At 43.2% G+C, this 20,016-nt stretch overlaps 1 protein-coding gene across 4 annotated transcripts in view; it reads left to right on the forward strand.

The window, feature by feature from the left end:
• Positions 1-318: 318 nt before the first annotated feature.
• Positions 319-20,016, forward strand: part of LOC144687536 (glutathione hydrolase 1 proenzyme-like) — a 163,139-nt gene continuing 143,441 nt past the window's right edge. For 3 of the 4 annotated variants that reach the window (XM_078553805.1, XM_078553808.1, XM_078553807.1), the window contains exon 1: positions 319-506. The gene's annotated coding sequence lies outside the window, so the exon portion shown is untranslated. The remainder of the gene's footprint in view (positions 507-20,016) is intronic. The other variant, XM_078553806.1, reaches the window with a different exon arrangement.

Raw genomic sequence — 20,016 nt, forward strand, 5'->3', positions numbered from 1 at the left:
AGATGGTGTGGTAGTTTGCAAGGACGGAGGTGTCAAGGTTGTTTTTTGATCTTTTAGGAGGACAGAGAGCTGGGGAGGTGGAGTGAAGGAATTCCTAGGTGCTGAAGACATGGCCACCAGGTTAAAAAGGGGGGGGGGGGAGGGAAAAACAAGATTTGATTTATATTGGGTCACTGTAGGTGAGGTAAAAACACAGCCATTCAAAAAGACAGCAGTTTTTCCCTGGATATGGCAGTCTTAGGGTTAAAGAATAGATCATTTCACTTTCGATGCAACCTTCAACCTCTTGAAGTTAAAAGTTAACAAATACCATGCTAACACAACTTATTGTCGACACGCCTTTTAATAAATCTTGGTCATTACGATATCTCTGTGCTAAAGTCTTCAACACAACGTGGACAATGTTCAAAAGCATCAAGAGCACAGTGGGAGATACTGGATTAATTCAACTTCAGTCCATATATCTTTAATGACTCATTTCTCATCGTAAAGTTATATCAGAGAAGGTAATGTTATGTATTTTTCTGGATTTTTAAGCAAATTATTTTTTCATATCTGTGTGACTTTCTGCAAAAGCTAACAAGAGAATTAATGAATGGTAATAATTCTGTGCTCAAATGGGTGCCTTCAACATGCAGTTAATCCAGGCTAGTATTTGTAGTATTCATGTGTTTGAACAGCTAAGTCTCACAAGTGGTTTAAATGCTGTGGCTTTGATGAGGCAATCACAGCAGAAAAATGCATCAAAGGCATTAACAGATCCAATTTAGGAGGACTACTGGGGGGCAGATTGACTAAGACTGTAAAATAGATGCGGGAATCGTGATAAGCGATTAATCTGCTTCCATGCATTCGCCTTTAAATTATAGTAGTATACAGCGCAGTATTAAATGCACAGCTAACTGCTGCACACTTCAGCAGGGAGCTCAAGTTTGCATGAAGCTAGCACTACTTAAAGTCAGTCTGTACCTCTTAAAGGGGAGGTTCATTCTGGTGGTGAAACTGTTTACAGAAAATATTCTGAGCATGATGAAGAATGAAAAATGGTACAACAGGGCAGAGAGCATACTCCAAGGTTCCCTGATGTGACATTGGAGACTTTGGTATAGGATCTGGGCGGGAGGAGAGATGTCATCTCCTCACCCTAGGAGGCAAGGAGGCCCTCCCGGCACAGACTGAAAAGGCAGAGGGAACAGATAACCATCACCGTCAATGCAAACAGTCTAACCTTGAGGACCTTGATGCAGTGTGGGAAGAAGTTTAACGATCTTACACAAGTGATTGAGGTCAGTGAATACATCTGAAATACTTATACTTTCAAATGAACCACTAGCCTCACACACTCCTCCATTCATCGTGTCTCCTTCACTCACCTATAAACACTCTCTATCAAGCACGATTCATATCCAGCATTCACAGCTTCACCTCACCTTCACACACTTAACACTGCTATAAGCCTCTCTCAATTTGCACACAGTGCCAGCTATTCAACATTGACAGGTATATTACCCAAACACTAACATTCGCACCACACAAGTGGCAGGCAATGGTCATCTCCAGCAAGACAGAAACTATCCATCACCTTGACATTCAATGGCACTACCATCGCTTAAATCCCCACTATGAACATTCTGGGTGTTACCATTGATTACAAACTTAACTGTACCAGCCATATAAACACTGTGTCTATAACAGCAGGCAAGAGGTTTGGAATTCTGCATCAAGTAACTCACCTCCTGATTCATCAAAGCTTGTCCACCATTTAGGGGGCACAAGTAAAGAGCCTGTTGAATAAGGCTGGATGAGTGCAACTCCAACAACACTCAAGATGCTTGTCGCCATTCAGGACAAAGAAGCCCATTTTGATAGGCACCGCATTCACCACCTTCAGCATTCACTCCCTTCATGGCCAGTGCACTGTGGCAGCAGTATGTACTATCTACAAGATGCATTGCAACAATTTGTAAAAGCTCATCTGACAGAACTTTCCAAATCTGCAACCACTACCACCTAGAAAAATGAGGATAGCAAGCACTTGGGAACACCACCACCTGCAAATTTCCTTCCAAGTTACTTATTATCCTGACTTGTAACTATTTCACCATTCCCTCACTGCCACTGGATCAAGTCCTGGAACTCCCTCCCTAACAATGCTGTGAGTGTACCCAGGGCCTAGAAGAGGGGGGTATAGACGGTGCCAAACACTGAGGCCAGGGCTGGGGTGGATGTTTTAAACTGAGTTTCTCATTGTCCAGACTGAACAGCCAGAGCCATGGTCCGGCTTTAAAAAATTGGAACCGGAGTGTTCTTTTTAAAGCCGGTCTGTCAGTGTCGGTGTCAATTTCACTGAGTTTCTGAACTGCTGCTTCCGACCTTTGGGCAGCTTCGTGTATCCAATTTGCTTTTTGAAAAGCCTGCCAGGAAACCGAAGCTGCCCAAAGGTCAACAACACAGCCGTTGTCAGCAGGGCGTTCTTGCTTGAAAAATGTTAGGTGTAATTCCTACAATCTTATTGGATTCTGTGCGTTTGTATGTGTGTATATAGGGTGGGGTATGGAATGGAGGGGTGGGGGGAGTTTGGCGGAGTGGAGGGAAGGTTGGGGGGCTTTGGAGGGGGGCTTGGGGGGCAGTTAGAGGGGACGCTTGGGGGAGGTTGGGGGAAGGTTAGGGGGTAGGCTGGAGGGGAGCTTGGGGTGGAGGTTTCAGTGCACGTTGTGGGGAGGTTAGAGGGGGGTTGGAGGGAGGTTGGAGTGGGCTTGGGGTAGGTTAAAGGGGTTGCAGGGTGTGTTGGAGGGGATGCTGGAGGGGGGGGGACATTTAGCTACAAATTTGAATTGTTTTATAAATGTAGTGATTTATTTGGAACCACTTTCCTAACATCAGTTGATTGCTCTGTGTTTAATTACCCGGAGAGAATCAGCATTGGGCCTCCAAATTCACAATTGCTGCGGTTACTCTGCTTACTGCGTGCAGGTGTAAAGAAAGAAAGACAAAACCTACATTTAAACATCTCCTTTCACAATGTCCCAAATTGCTTTACGGTATAATATAGGCAACGTTATCAAATGGCGGAGCCGGCTCGAGGCACCAAATGGCCTACTCCTGCTCACAATATGTATGTTCATATGTCATTCTGGGATGGATGAGATGAACTGGACTAGATGGCCTTTGTCATCCATAATTATCTTACAGACAGAGGGTGGAATCATGGCTGGAGTTCTGTTTATTTTGTTGCTAATGAAAGTTTACTGTGAGCAGGATTTGTGGAATGAGATTGCCAGGAGAGGAGAGCGAAATGGGCTCACAGTGAATCAGTAGCTTGTTTTATCCAGCAAGTGATTCTCATGAGTCTTTTCTATTGACTTAAATCTTGTCCTTTTGTCCACTTATCTATTATACCACCCCAACTTGGTGCTTTTTATGAGTTTTTTGAGGTATTGAAATATTGTGATAAAGTTGTGTTGCGTAGTAGATATTGAAAATATGTTGTAACGAGAAGCAGCAACAAACTTGCTGATCAAGAAAACACAGATACAATTGTGAAGCATTCAGTCTTTATCCTCTGGCCTCTTAAAGGTTGTGTTGCAAGAGACACCTGAGGATTCCAACACTTCTCACTGGCAGTGAAGACCTATGTTGTTCAATCATTCCACTTTGTTGCTCAGGAGTCTTTTCCAATTACACCCCTTTTATGAAACAATTATATTGAATAATGTCATGCACCCGGGCAGGAGAAAGTCTTCTTCTACTTCTACGGAATGAAAAAGATCTTGTGCAGTTTATCTGGGTTGCAAGATTTGAAATTTCTCCCAAACATGAATTTATTGTCACCGTGTGCATATGGTGCAATGTGCAGAACATGTTAATGAGGCTGAGGCAGTCACCAAAACCAGTGTTGTCATCTGCAAAGTGTTATAAATAACTAATGGGATATTTTCCTGCCAAATTAACAATATTGCAAAATGCTGATAAAGTAAAATTTGCACTTTCTGGTTTGTTAGTCACAGCGGGATCACCTACATGGTGCACACAAACTAACACTGCAATATATCGTTGCTGCTTAATATTAATGACCTTTGCTGCATATATATTGAATGATATTTGTAACCAGCTGCCAACAATTAGTGTTATCATTTTACTAGGGCCTTTCTATGATTGTTTTGTGAATTAACTGGTGAATCTTGAAAGGGGAAAAATTATCATGCATGATTGTTGAAGGGGAGGATTAAAGTGATGAGGCTGGGAGGGAGGCGGCGGTCGGAGGAATAAGGCACCCGGAAACACGAGAAGCACCAGAGCCCATGATTTCTCTCCCTGGGTGTACCCACACCACATGGACTGCAGCATTTCAAAAAGGCGGCTGCAATAAACTTGGAATGCAGGGCTGATTTCTTGTAAGAAGCAGTAAACTTTATTTACAGACTCCAGGTAAGGCTACATGCTTGTTCCAAGACCAAGGCTAGAAAGCCCTGTTCCTAAGATTTCCCGTGCTTAGGGCTGATTCGTCTGTACAGTCGCATGATCCCCATATCAGTAAGAAATGGTTTAACTTACAATTACAACACTCTTCCCCCTTTAATTTTATTTTACCCTCTTACTTACAAAAAACATCTTAACCCATATTATATACAATTATATACATTATAAATTTAGTCTTTGAGGAGGTTTTCGGATTTGCATAGAGTGATGCAACTCTACAACTGAAGGTTCTTCCATTGGATCAAGTTGAACAGGAACTGCAGCTTCAGGGACGTCCCTAGACAATAGCAGTTCAGAATTATTTACTTCAGCAGAGTCATCTGGTATGTCAATTCTTTGTTGACCTGGCACCTCAGGGGTCCAAGTTTCATCTTCAATTTCAGGTGGGATAACAGGTTGTTGGAGGGTTTCTCAACTTCTGAAATGATCCAGATGTGTTTCCTAACAATCCTGTTTCCCACTTCTACCTGATAAGATAAAGGTCCTGTTTCAGAGACGATTGTACCAGGGACCAATCTTGGTCCAGTTTCAAAATTCCTTACATAAGCTGTCTCTCCCACGGTAAATTCTCCACCTGTACTGTGAACATCATGATTCACTTTCTGACTAGCCTGGTTTCTCTCCACCTTCCCCCCTAAATTAGGGAATATTAAACACAATCTTGTACGAAGCTGAACAATGACAATGCTGAAGGTGTTAAACCAGTGGTCGCATGAGAAGTTGTGCAATAGCTGAACAGGAATCTTGAAATTCATGTTTCTAATGTTTCCTCTGTTAGTTTCTTCATGCCTGTTTTAAAGGTTTGCACTGCTCTTTCTGCTAACCCATTGGACAAGGGATGATACAGTGCTTAATCCCATTTAGGTTCACGAATCTTTGGAATTTAGTGCTCTTGAAAGCAGTACCATTAGTCAACATAATAACTTCAGGGAAACCATGAGCACTGAAACTCTGGCACAGTTTTTCAATGGTTGCCGATGAAGTGGGTGATCTCTCACTTTGAACACATCCATTCATTTGGAATGTGCATTCATAATCACAAGAAACATGGTACCCAGAAATGGACCTAAATAGTTTTTATGTAGTTTACCCCAGGGTTGACCAGGCCACTTCAACTGGTGCAGTGGGGCTGAAACGGGCAACTTCTGCTGTTGCTGACACTGGAGACAGTGGGCAGAATTTTGCCCTAGGTTGGTGGGCGGGCCCCACCGGCTCGGCGGTGGGCGGACAGCCGAACTCCACCGCCGAAGTGGGCCCCGCCGCTATTTTAAGTGGGTGGGCCAATTAAGGCTCACCCAGCGGCCTGCCCGACGGGAAACGCTATGCACTTCCTGTGCGGGGGAAGGGAGGGATTCCCCATCTGTCAAAGTGCGCTCTTTCGTGCATGCGTGCAAAAGAGCGCACTGCTCTCTGAGACTAAGTGCTGTCTCACGGAGATCAGTGAAAGTTTTACAAACTTAAAAAATAGAAAAATAAAAAAATTATTAACATGCCCCCTTCATGTGACAATGTCACATGAGATGGGACATGTTAATAAATGTCACATAAAATTTATTAAACATTTTTAAAGCGGACATGAAACCTCATCCTGCCAGTGGATGAAGTTTTATGTTTTCTCTATTGCCCGCTGGGGCTCCTGGCCTGCCCGCCAGCCTTCAGGTTGGATGGGCAGGGCCTTTAACTACCTTAATTATCCTGTCAATGGCCTTAATTGGCCATTAACAAGTCGGCGGCGGACAGCTGATTTTGCTGTCCGCCCGCCTTCCTCAATATTTAAATAGACCGGGATGACATCGGGGGTTCCTCCCGACATCATCCCACGTCATTTTCCCGTCGGCAAGCGGGCCCCGCCCCCAAATCGCTGACGGGAAAATTCAGGCCAGTGTTTCACCATTTTTTTCTATATCACTGTCTATACCTGCCCACCAGATATAACTTTGTGTGGGCATCTTCATTTTCAAAATACCAGGATATGCACTATGGAGTTCTTCCATTAATGGTTCTCTTCCTTGCACATGGATAACTACACTTGCTCCCCATAACAAGATACCATCTTGACTCTGAAGAAAAGTCATGCGGACTCGAAACGTTAACTCTGTCTTTCTTGCCACAGATGCTGTCAGACCTGCTGAGTTTTTCCAGCACTTTTTGTTTTTGTACCATCTTGACAACTCAGTTCTGATCTACGGGTAACGAATTCCCGTAATTTTAATTCTTCACAGACTAGTGCATTTGACCGTCCTTGCAATACCTGTTTACGGACTCTTGCTAAAATTGGATTCTGATTTGTCCAATTCTTTATCTGTCTCAAGCAGATTGGCTGGATTACAGGAAGCAGAGAATAGGCATAAATCGGTCTTTCTGAGGTTGGCAAGATGTAACTAGTGGTGTGCCACAGGGATCAGTGCCGGGAACTCCAACTGTTTACAATTTTTATAAATGACTTGGATGAAGGGATGGATGGGATGGATGCCAAATTTACTGTTGACACAAAAATAGGTAGAAAAGTAAGTTGTGAAGAGGACACAAGGAGGCTACAAAAAGACATAGGGCTGAATTTTGCTGTCGGCGAGCAGGGGGTGGGGCCTGCTCGCTGACGTGCAAAATGACGCGGGATGAAGTTGGGGGAACCCCCGACATCATCCCGCCCCATTTAAATCTTCAGGAAGAAGAGACGCAGCGAGATCAGCTGTGCGCCCGCCGACCTGTCAATGGCCAATTGAGGCCATTGACAGGATCATTAAGACAATTAAAGGCCCTGCCCGTCCAACCTTAAGGCTGGCGGGTCGGCCAGGAGCCCCAGCGGGCTTCTGAAAAAACATGAAACCTCATCCACCAGCGGGATGAGGTTTCATGTAGGGTTTTAAAAAGTGTAATAAAGTTTTAGTGAAATTTATTAACATGTCCCATCTTGTGTGACATTGTCACATGAGGGGGACATGTTAAGGATTTTTTTTTTCTATTTTTAATGTATATACAGCTGTCAGCGATCTCCCTGAGGCAGCACTTAGCCTCAGGGAGATGTGCGCTCCTTCGTGCGCATGCGCGAAAGAGCGCACTCTCGCATTTGGGGAATCCCCCCCCACCCGCACAGGGAGCGCATAGCACTTCCCATGGGGAGTCACGCTGGGCGGCCTTAATTGGCCCGTCCACTTAAAATGGCGGCAGGGCCTGCTTCTCCGGCGGGGATCGGCTCCCCACCCGCCGGAGATTGGGTCGGGCCCGTCCGCCCAGTAGGCAGAAAATTCTGCCCAAAGATAGGTTAAATGAGTGGTCAAAGGTCTGGCAAATGGGTATAATGTGGGAAAATGTGAAATTGTCCATTTTGACAGGAAGAATAAAAGAGAAGCATCTTATCTAAATGGTGAGAGATTGCAGAGCTCTGAGGTGCATGAATCACAAAAGGCTAGTATGCAGCTACAGCAAGTAATTAGAAAAGCTAATAGAATGTTATCATTTATTGCGAGGGGAATTGAATACAAAAGTAGGGAGGTTATGCTTCAGTTGTACAGGGCACTAGTGAGACCACAATTGGAATATTGTATATCGTATTGGTCAACTTATTTAAGGGAGGATGTAAATGCCTTGGAAGCAGGTCAGAGAAGGTCCACCAGACTAATACCTGGAGTGGGTGGGTTATCTTATGAGGAAAGGTTAAGGAAATAAGAAATAGGAACAGGAGTAGACCATTCGGCCCCTCGAGCCTGCTCCACCATGCAATAAGATCATGGTTGATTTTCTTGTGCTTCGAATTCCACATTCCTATCTACCCCGATAACCTTTGATTATCTTGCCTAACAAGAATCTATCTACCTCTGCCTTAAAAATATTCAATGACCCCGCCTCCATCGCCTTCTGAGGCAGAGAGCCCCTCAGAGAAAAAAATTCTCCTCATCTCTGTCCTAAAAGTGCCCCCTAGTTCTGGACTCACCCTCAAGAGGAAACAACCTTTCCACATCCACCTTTTCAAGGCCGTTCAGGATCTTGTATATTTCAAACAAATCACCCCTCACCCTTCTAAACTCCAATGGAAACAAGCCCAGTCTGTCCAACTTTCCCTCATAAGACAACCCACTAATTCCAGACATCAATCCAGTAAACCTCCTCTGAACCTCCCCCAATGCATTTACATCCTCCCTTAAATAAGGGGAACAAAACTCATGGTGAAGGGGGTAACATATACCAACACACGGTATTCGAGGTGCAATCTCACCAATGCCCTGTATAACTGAAGCATAATATCCTTACTTTTATGTTCAATTCCTCTTGTAATAAAGGCTAGCACTCCATTAGCCTTCTTGCTGTACCTGCATACTAACTTTTTGTGACTCATGTACTAGAATATCTAGATCCCTCTGCACCTCAGAATTATGCAGCCATTCTCCATTTAAGTAATACTCTGCTTTTTTGTTCTTCCTGCCAAAGTGAACAACTTCACATTTTCCCACATTAAACTCCATTTGCTAGATCTTTGCCCACTCAATCAACCTGTCTATATCTGTCTGCAACCTCCTTATGTCCTCTTCACAACATACTACTTATCTTTGTGTCATCTGCAAATTTAACTAACATGCCATAGCTCCCTCACCTAAGCCATTGATGTAAATTGTAAAAAGTTGAGACCCCAGCACAGATCCTTGCGGGAATCCACTCGTCACATCCTGCCAATCAGGAAAAGATCCATTTATGCATACCTCTGCTTTATGCCAGCCAGCCAATCTTCTATTCAGGCTAATATGTTACCCCCTTCACCATGAGCTTTTATTTTCTGTAATAACCTTTGATGTGGCACCTTACCAAATGCCTTCTGGAAATCCAAGTACAGTATGTCTACAGTGTCCCCTTTATCCACAGTGCATGTTACTCCTTCAAAAAACTCCAATAAATTAGTTAAACATGATTTTCCTTTCACAAAACCATGCTGACTATTCCCTATTACCTTGAATTTTTCTAAGTGCCCAGCTATAACCTTCTTAATGATCGATTCTAACAACTTCCCCACGAAAGACGTCAAGCTAACTAGCCTATAGTTTCCTGTTTTCTGCCTCCCTTCCTACTTTTTTTGCAATAAGGAAGAAGTTGAAGGCTGGGCTGCTCATTTCTGTAAAGAAAACGGCCATTTCTTGACTCTGCAAGCTGATTTGAATTTTGGAGCCCCAGGTGTGCCTGCTGGATGTAGCTTTACCTCAGGTGAGACAGAGAGGCCATCTTAAAGTCTTTAAGAGAGAGACACAGCTTTTTCCAATGTACAGTACATGGGTAGAATTGCTTTCCTTGTCTCAGGGCATGTTTGGGTGAAACGTAAGGTTGCAGTGCCTATCCTTCAGAAGCCTGACTCTGCAATTTTCTGATTAATCTTGGAGCCCCAAGTCTGGCCCTTGTTTAACTCTCCAGCAAGTGATGCAGAGAAGCCATTTTGAAGCCAGTGAGAGAGCCCAACATTGTGCGCTAATCATTCAAAGCCACCTCCACTGAAACACTGTCCTCAAAGCACCCATGAAGAGGTCAAATATTTCTACCATGGTGACTTCCCAAAATTGGAGAAGGTTCATTCGGAAAGGCACCGAAAACAGAGAGACTTAATCAGGAACATGCAGAGCCGAAGTCAAGGCTGTGGAAATAGTACAAAAACCTCCAAACAGCTCACCTAACTGACTCAGTGCTAACTGACCCTCCAAGCAACACCTGCCCCACATATGGTAAGGTCTGCAGATGACTTATCAGCCATCCCAGAACCCAATGAATCGGAGTGGAAGCAAGTCATCTTCAATCCCGAGAAAGGATGCCTAAGAAGAAAGAGGCTACAGGTGAGTGTTATCTAATTTGAATTTAGAAGGGCAGAAATTTGCCCTTGGCGGGTGAGTGGGCCCCACCAGCTCGGCGGCGAGTGGGCAGCCGAACTCCGCCACCAAAACGTAGCCCACTGCCAATTAGCCCGCCCAGCGGCCTGCCCGAAAGGAAGCGCTATGCACTTCCTGTGCGGGGGGGAGAGGGAATCCCCAACTGTCAAAGTGCACTCTTTCACACATGTGCGTGAAAGAGCGCACTGCTCCCTGAGACCAAGTGCTGTCTCAGGGAGATTACTGACAGGTAAAAAAACTCCAAAAATAGAAAAATATTAAAATTATTAACATGTCCCCCTCATGTGACAATGTCACATGAGATGGGACATGTTAATAAGAAACATAAACTTTATGAAACTTTTTAAAACCGAAGATGAAACCTCATCCCGCCAGTGGATGAAGTTTCATGTATAATCAGGAGCCCGCTGGGGTTCCTAGTCTGCCCGCCAGCCTTAAGGTTGGACGGGCAGGTCTTTAACAATCTTAATTAGCCTGTCAATGGTCTTAATTGGCCATTGACAGGTCGGCAGGCGGACAGCATCATTTTCCCGTCGGCGAGCGGGTCGCGCCCCCAAATCGCTGACGGGAAAATCCTGGCCATGGTTTTTCTTTTACATTAATGATCTATTTTATTTTGCAATTTATTCCAGCTAGGGATGCACATGTGTGGTACAGTATTTAAGCTTGTACATTGGTTCTTCTGGGCAAGAAATGTCCAAAGAAACCTAACTCTAGTTTTAACATTGATTCCTCTGGGATTCACTTAAAGTCACGATTTTCTGGAAAGCAACCACAACTTTAAATGACTGCACATCATAAATGGAAATTATTATTAAATTATTTGCCCTGCCCAGGACACTTTCACAAAGTACATTGTTTTCTCACAGGCCATACATTCAAATTGTAGAGTTATTTGCCAGTACTTGTGTCAAGTTCTATTACAGTGAAAACCCTATTTCCGGATTCAATGCCAATGAAAGAGAAACATCTAGACGAGCTGGCTAAATTAAGAAGCGTCATTCTGTTTTTCTAACCAAGGAAGAGTTAGATCTGGATCTGTCCAGTTTATTCATTAAGGAGATGAAATGAATCTGGATCTGTTCAGGTTACTGATTGAGGTGATATGGATCTCGATCTATGCAGATTACTAGCAGCAGAATTTTGCTCTTGTCGGGCGGGCTCAGCGGGGGGTGGGCAGGGGCAGCCGGGGGTGGTCGGGAAGCTGATCGCCACCCATGATCGGGGCTGGACTGCGATTTCACGCTGGTGGGCCAATTAAGGCCCGCCCAGCGTGAAACACGAGCGGCAGCGCTCAGTGCTGCCTGTGTTGGGGGAGAAGAAGGGCGCGTGCAAAGTTCATGCATGCGCGTGGGTGCGCGCTTGAAAATCTCCGAGGCACAGAGCTGCCTCAGGGAGATGAGCAGTTTTCAAAATAAAAAATAAAGATCTTAAAAATGTTATAAAACATGTCCCCTCATGTGACTCTGTGACATGAGCAGGGATATATATTAAATAAATTTTAAAATTTTTATTTGAAGTTGGAAACCTCATCCCGCCCGTGGATGAAGAGTTCCAAAAAAATGCAAAGGCTGCTTGGCCTTTTCGCCTGCCCGCCAACCGTAGTTGGATGGGCAACGAAAAATTTATTTTAATTACCTCTTTAATGCCGACTCCGGCACCCGCCTGCCGACTGAAATATCGCGCGAGTATACGATGACGCCGGGACACTCGCCCGACGTCATTGTGCATCATTTTACGCTTGACCAGGTCGGGTCAGGTGCTCACCCACCCAACAAGCTAAAAACTCAGCCCTAGGGGTTCATGTGCATCGACCTTTGAAGGTGACAGGACATACTGAGAGAATAATTAGCCAAGAATATGGGATCTTGTGCTTTGCTAATCAAGGTATTGAGTACAAAAGCAGGGACGTTATTCTGAACCTGTGAAAAGCTCTGATTAGGCCATAACTAGAGTACTGGTTACAATTTAGCAAGGATGCGAGAATCTTGAAAGGAGGAGATTTACCAGATGGGTTCCAAGGATGAGGGATTTTAGCTACAAGGTTAGCTTGGAGAATCTGGGTTTTTTCTCCCTGGAGCAAAGGAGGCTGGGGGGAGAGTTGATTGTGGCATATAAGATTATGACAGGTTTAGATAAAGTAGGCAAAGAAAAAATGCTCCCATTAGCTGATGGTACAAGGAATAGGGGACACTGATTTAAGATTTTGGGAGAGAATGGGGACGGTATGTGAGGAAGAACTTTGTTACGCAGCGTGCCATAATGATGTGGAGCGTACTGTCTACAAGGGTGGTGGAAGTGGAAATGATCAAAGATTTCAGAAGGAAATTGGTTAAGCACTTGTGAATAATAAACTTGCAGGCTATGGGGATAGAACGGGGGAAAGGGACTGACTGAATTGTTCTATAGAGAGCTGGCATGGACTCGATGGGCTGAATGTGCTGTAATCACCATTACTCTATGAGGTAAAGTGGATCTGGATCTATGCAGGCTAATGATTGAGTTTATTTGGAGTTGGACCTGGCTCTATGAGGTTACTCACTGAGGTGATGTATATCTACATCTGTGTGGGTTGTTGATGGATGTGATGTGGAACTGGATCTGTGCAGGCTCCTGATTGAGTCAATGTGAAGCTAGATCTGTGGAGGTGATATAGATCTGAATCTCAATTTGTGCAGTTTGATGATTGAGGTGCTGTGGAGCTGTAGCTAGAATCTGCAGATTTATAATGTAGGTGATATGGAGTTAGATCACAATCTGTGCAGGTTGATGATTTGATTTGAAGCTGCATCAGGATCTAAATATGAACAGATTGATGTTAGAAGTGAAGTGAATCTGGATCTGTGAAAGTTGATGATTGTGTTATTGTGCCCCTGGCTCTGTGCAGTTTACTGATGGAGGCGAAGTGGTGCAGGCTCTGGTTCGGTGCATGTTGAACATTGAGATAATTTGGAACTCGATCTGTACAGATCCATCATTGAGGTGATGTGGATCTGGATCTTCACAGGTTGATGACTGAGGGGATGTGGGCCTGGATCTGCATCTTTTACTGTGTGAGGTGATGTGGTTCTGGATCTGAGCAGGTTGATGTTGATTGTGTTGTGGATCTGGATCGAGATTTGTGCAGGTTGACGATTGAACTGACAAGGATCTGTATCTGTGCAAGTTGCTGATAGAGGTGATGTGGATTTTGTTACAATACCTATAGAGACCAATAACTTTATAAAAGACTCCATGGACATGATTTCACTTTTTAATACTTTGATTGTAATAATCAAACTAAAATCAACATAATTCAAACATTAATTAACAAATGATACTTCAAATAGCAAGTTCCAATTTAAACCAATACCACAAATGCTACTGGCACACATGTAGCATCAAGGGCAGTTCCAAAGTTTCTCCCAGCTTACCAGCAGAATTTCATCACTTCTCACCATCGTTAGTGGAATCTTCCAAGGGCCTTCACCAACCATTCCCCTCTGCCCGAGTTTACTGGATACCATTTTTCCCAGCGTGACGCACTTTGACAATTTGTCCCTCCAGTCCCCTCAGTTCTGGTGGCACGGATACCCAGAGACTTCTTTATCCATTCCCTGAACAAACCCCATTAAACAGTCTAGTCAGCTCTGGTAGAGATTTGCCTCTTTTCCCTGTCCACTTTTCTGCTAAATAGTAAAGGCCTTTTCCCAGGAAAGTTTTACTTCTACTACAAAAGTCCCTGTGAGAGTGTCTGTTTTCTGCCCGGCTGTAGCAGTACACTAGCTGTAACTCAATATCTCAATTAATTGTCTGTTTGCTTTTTTTTAGCCAACTCTCATTTCCATAGCAACCTGAATCGCATGAGCACTTCTCATAAGTCAAATGACAACATTGCAAGGAACCACTTTAACTTCTTCCCCTAAAAACTAACTTAGTTTCACTTTGGATTTAAAGGGCCATTTCAAGACATAAGAGTATTACAAAATTCAACATTCATGACAATCATGATTGATCTAGCTTGAAGATTGAGATTATATGGATTTGAAACTATTTTGAGTTATCAACAGTCACAGATTGCAACTCTTTCGAGTACAATCACAGTTCTTGGTTTCCAGGAGTGGGACATGAACCCACAACCCTCTGATTCAAAGGCGAGGGTGCTATGAACTGAGCCACAGCTGATTTGAATATGCACTGGTTCCTGGTGGGGGTGGTGTGGATCTGGATCTGTATGGGTTGTTGATTGAGGTGAAGTGGGTCCGCAGCTGTGTAGGATACTGATTGAGATGATGTGGAGCTAGATCTGTGCATTTGTATGATTGCAATGGTGTGGGCTTGTGTTATGACACAGCCAGTGGTAAAGGCTGTGTTGTTTAGATCCCAGAGGGAAACTTGGAACGACTGTCATAACTCATTCTTGTAATTTGTACGTTTCGAGATACAGACTTTGAATTCAGTAGTAATAAGACGACCGAGTCTCAAGAGGTTTTTTATAAAACTAAATTAAACATTTATTAATACAAGAAAGATTGTAAACACATACATACATCTGCAAAATTACTACTGTAATAACTATAAAAAAATCCCCTAATTAATATGACTCTCAGTTACATTCCCGTTAAGGCAACAGTAAAGCTTATAGATTTAAACAGATGCCTGGCAGAACATACCCTGGACAGTCGCATTCAAAATGAGTTTCTTTCAATTCTGGATCCTTGCAGACAGCAGCTTGAGGCTTACAGGCTGAAGGCTTCTCACACTTGTTGGATCTTAAAATCCCTCTACCTTATACACAATTTCCTTTCTCTTTTATATATATCTTTCTCTTTGAATGTAAATTTTCCATTGCATCACTAGGCTTTTAACTTTAGCTCTTCTAACAATAACATCCTTTTATCCCACCAATTTTATTAATAAGCTGAAAAAGTAAACACATTGCTTAGCGTCTCCTAGCTAGGAGTACGATTTCATCTGCAGTCTTGAATGGTTTCTTTTAACAAATGCAAATTTACACTTTACCTTCTACCCTCCTTACATTTACATAATTACCATCTTAAAACTACTATACATCAAAGCACCCAGACTAGCTGGCTTTAAACCAATTAAGACACACACTGACATACACATAGACACAGACCCCCATTAGAACTCTATTTTTAAAAAAATAATTTCCAATAACTTTTAGACATTAATGTCACTTCATGACATCCCCCTGCTAATCAAAAAAATGAACCGCCATAATTTTAAGATGGCTTCATTTTTAATAACCCATCTTACACTATATCCTTCACTTAATTATATACCTACACTATTACATTACTAGATGCATGCATTAACATAACTATATATGTATATATATATATATATATACACAAACCCTTGGTATCAGCAGAAATCACTCCTGTTCAGTGTCCAGGTTTTAAAATATCCAATTTTCCCTTTAAGCTTCAAACTCTTGATAATGCATCTGCAATCAGATTCTCTCATTCAGGGTCATGCATTATCTGTAGATTAAATGGTTGCATTAATAAACTCCACCTGAATAGCTTTGCACTTTTGATTCAAAATTTGTCCAGAAACTTCAAAGTATTGTGGCCTGTATAAACAATTGTTTCTGACGAATTGTTTGCCACATAGAATTCAAAATGTTGCAATGCTAACATCAAAACCAACATCTCTTTTTCAATCGTTGAGTATTTTCTCTGTTGTGCATTCAACTTCCGTGAAAAATACACTATCGGTGTTTCAATTCCAGTGTCATCTTCTTGTAACAGTACAGCCCCAATGCCTAAATCACTGGCAACTTAAATTGCTTGGCATAATTGGGTACTGCCAAAACTGGTGTCGTAGTTAATACAGTTTTCAAACTGTCAAATGCCTTCTGATACTCCAGTGTCCAGTGAAACTTCTTGTTCTTTTTTAATAGTTCAGTCAGTGGAGCAACACTGCTAAAATTTGGTACAAATTTCCAGTAAAATCCATTCATGCCCAGAGATGTCAAAACTTCTCATTTTATTGTAGGCATTGGGAAATCCGTGATAGCTTTGACTTTCACATGTCTTGGAGCCACCTTATCATGTCCAATGGTATGGCCTAGATACGTAACTTGTGCTTTTGCAAATTGACTTTTAACCAAGTTCATCAGCAAATTAGCTTCTTGTAATCGAGTAAATAATTCTTCCAGGTGTTGTAAATGCTCCTCCCACATCTGACTGAAAACAATTAAGTCATCAACATAAACAGCACAATTGCTTAGACCTGCAATTACTTTGTTTGTCAGTCTTTGAAATGGCGCAGGTACATTCTTCATACCAAATGGCATGACTTTAAACTGATAAAGTCCATTTGGCATCACAAAAGCCAACATCTCCTTTGCTCTAGAGTAATTAATTAATAATTTGAATAAAATACAATAGCGATGCCAGGATGGGTGATGTATTGCTGCTGCAACATGTGGGTGTTGCTGGACACCAAGGTGATCCAGCGCAAACACACCAGTACCAGGTGTTTGCTGCTCGAGGAACTTGGGTTCCGAGTTAAGGAGCTGGAGTCCAAGCTGCAGACATTGCACCACATAAGGGAGGGGGAAAGTTACTTGGACACTTTACTCCAGGAGGCAGTCACTCCTCTAGATTAGGTCATTCTAATTTGGTCTGTGATCAGGAACAGGAGGGTGTGACTGCGAATGAAGCAGGTATAGGGGCCCAGGGGATAGTGTTCGAGGAGCCTCAGCCCCTGCAACTAGCCAACAGTTACGAGGTTCTTGCAAGCAGTGTAGATGAGAGCAGGGACTGCAGGGAGGATGAGCGAACTGAGCAGGAAGCCATTCAAGTGGGGGGAGGAAATAGGAACGTAGTGGTGGTAGGGGACAGTATAATTATGGGGATAGATACTGTTCTCTGCAGCCATGAGCGTGAGTCCTGAAGGCTGTGTTGCTTGTCTGGTGCCAGGTTTAAGGGCATCTCCTCAGGGCTGGAGAGGAACTTGGAATGCAAGGGAGAGATCCAGTTGTTGTCATCCATGTTGGTGCTAACGACATTGGTAGGACTAGAAAGGAGGTTCTGCTGAAAGAATTTGAACAGTTAGGAGCTAAATTAAAAAGCAGAACCTCCAAGGTAATAATCTTGGATTATTACCTAAGACACGGGCAAACTGGCATAAGGTAAAGTAAGTCAAGGAGTTAAATGCGTGGCTCAAAGATTGGCGTGGGAGAAATGAGTTTCAGTTCATGGAGCACTGGCATCAGTACTGGCGTAAAAGGGAGCGGTTCCAGTGGGAAAGACTTCACTTGAACCGTGCTGGGACCAGTGTCCTGGCGAACCAAATAGTTAGGGCTGTAGAGAGGGCTTTAAACTAAGTAGAGGAGGGAGGGTTCTGGAAAGGGGATACATAGGCTTACAAAGCAAAAGGATATGGCAGCCTTGCAGGGTAGGTATTTAGGTAATGATACCCAGAGTGTGACAGGAGTGGCAGAGTGTACAAACATTAAAAAACAACAGCAAATAGGGTCAAAAGGGGAAAAATGGTGAAAAATGACAGAGGTGCATGTGTAAATTTTCAGGCTATTATTACCCTTCAAAGTTCTTGGGATCTGAACTGTTTGACCAGTGGAAGAATGATGTGGATATGTAGACATGTGGACCTGCCAAAGGGAAAAATAAATATAGCTTTGGTGTTGTAATTTCCTACCAGTAGTAAAATCAGAAATGAAGTTTTTTGTGAGCTAAATGCGCAAAAGTTGAATCGCGACGAATGTTTGGACCTTCTTTTACAGTTCTAGAATGCAATTTACGGGAAAGATAATCTGTTAAGCGCCTACGAGACATGGTCAGACTTTGATAGATTTCAGAAAACAGATGTCGATTCCATGGAAGAATGTATTATCGGCTATAGCAGATTGTAAAAAAGATTGATGAAATTCAATTTGGGGATCCCTGGATCAGTACTACATTTAAATTGCTTGATTGTGCTAAAGTGTCTCATGCAGGTAGGGTCCTGATTCTAACTGGCACTTGGTTCTTGGAGAGGGAGATCATGTTGGTTCAGATACCTGCAGTCTTGAAAAAAAGCCCTGGGGAGTCAATCGTTTCCTTCAGCCTTCGAGGAACAAATGGGACATTCCAGAGACCCAAAGACTAGATTGTGATGGCCTGGTTTCGAAATAGTCCAGATACTGGATACAGACATCAATATATTGGAAAGGTTAAAGACAGGCAGAATGGGGATGGACGCACCTTTAGCCAATCTGGGAATGACAGAATTGGAACAGCAATAAAGGTGAATGAATCCCAGGAAAGCTGAAGGAACAGTTTATAGGTGTGACTTGAAGCATCATTATGCAATGAGCTGCCCAAAGCAGAGGCAGGCTCCTCAAAATGACACATGGTGCAGAGAATTCTGAGGAAGAGGATGAAGATGATGATGAATCTGACAAATTATAGGTCATAAGGAGTTTTAGTCCTTTGATTAATATACTGGTTATGGATTTGTTTACTGTGCAATGCTGGATAGTGCTTGTATTTTGACAGCATGTGGAGCAGTTTGGTTAAAATGTTAAAGCAAAATAATCTGGATGCTGAAAACCTGAAATAAAACTAGAAAATGCTGGAAATACTCAGTAAGTTTGGCAGCATATTTGGAGAGATAAACAGAGTTAACATTCTGAGTCGTGACCTTTCATCAGAACTGCCAGACCTGCTAAGATTTTAGCATTTTCTATTTTTGCTACGGTTAAAATGTTATCTTCCTTCACTGAGTTCTAATGAAGAGTCACACGGACTCCAAACATTGACTCTGTCTTCCTCTCCACAGATGCTGTCGACCTGCTGAGGTTTTCCAGCAATTTTTGTTCTTGCTTCACGGTGTGGGTTTAGAAAAATAAAAGTATTACTTGCTTTAGGTTTGTTGCTAACAAAACATTGAGGTCAATAAAGAGAGTTGTAATTCCATGTGAAATAGCTGGAGGAAGCCATTTTTGAAGTACAGATATGGGGCAGAATTTTCTGCCTGTCGGTGGACGGGCCCGACCCAATCTCCGGCGGGCGTGAAGCCGATCGCCGCCAGCAAAGCGGGCAGCGCCGCCATTTTACGTGGGTGGGCCAATTAAGGCCCGCCCAGCATGAAATCCGCCGGGAAGCGCTATGCGCTCCCTGTGCGGGTGGGGGAGAATCCCTGAATTCGAGAGTGCAGCCTCAGGGAGATCGCCTGGACTTTAAAAATATTAAAAATAGAAAAAAAAAATTCCCTAATATGTCCCCTCATGTGACAATGTCACATGAGATGGGACATGTTCATAATGTACAGAATAACTTCATTACAATTTTTAAAACCCAACATGAAACCTCATCCCGCTGGTGGATGAGGTTTCATGTTTTTTCTATTTGCCGCTGAGGCTCCTGGCCTGCCCACCAACATTATGGTTGGACGGGCAGGTCCTTTAATTGCTTAATTGATCCTGTCAATGGCCTCAAATAGCCATTGACAGGTTGGCGGGCCCGCAGCTGATTTTGCTGCGCCGCCACCTTCCTGAAAATTTAAATGGGGCAGGGTGACGTCGGGGGTTCCGCCCAACGTCATCCCACATCATTTTAAGCATTGGCGAGCAGGCCCCACCCCCAGCTCGCCGATGACAAAATTCTGCCCATGGTGTCCAGTGAGCTATCTATGCTGATCAATTCCCTGGTTTGTATCAAGT

The sequence above is a fragment of the Cetorhinus maximus genome, chromosome 12, assembly GCF_964194155.1.
Source record: "Cetorhinus maximus chromosome 12, sCetMax3.hap1.1, whole genome shotgun sequence".
Taxonomy (NCBI): domain Eukaryota; kingdom Metazoa; phylum Chordata; class Chondrichthyes; order Lamniformes; family Cetorhinidae; genus Cetorhinus; species Cetorhinus maximus.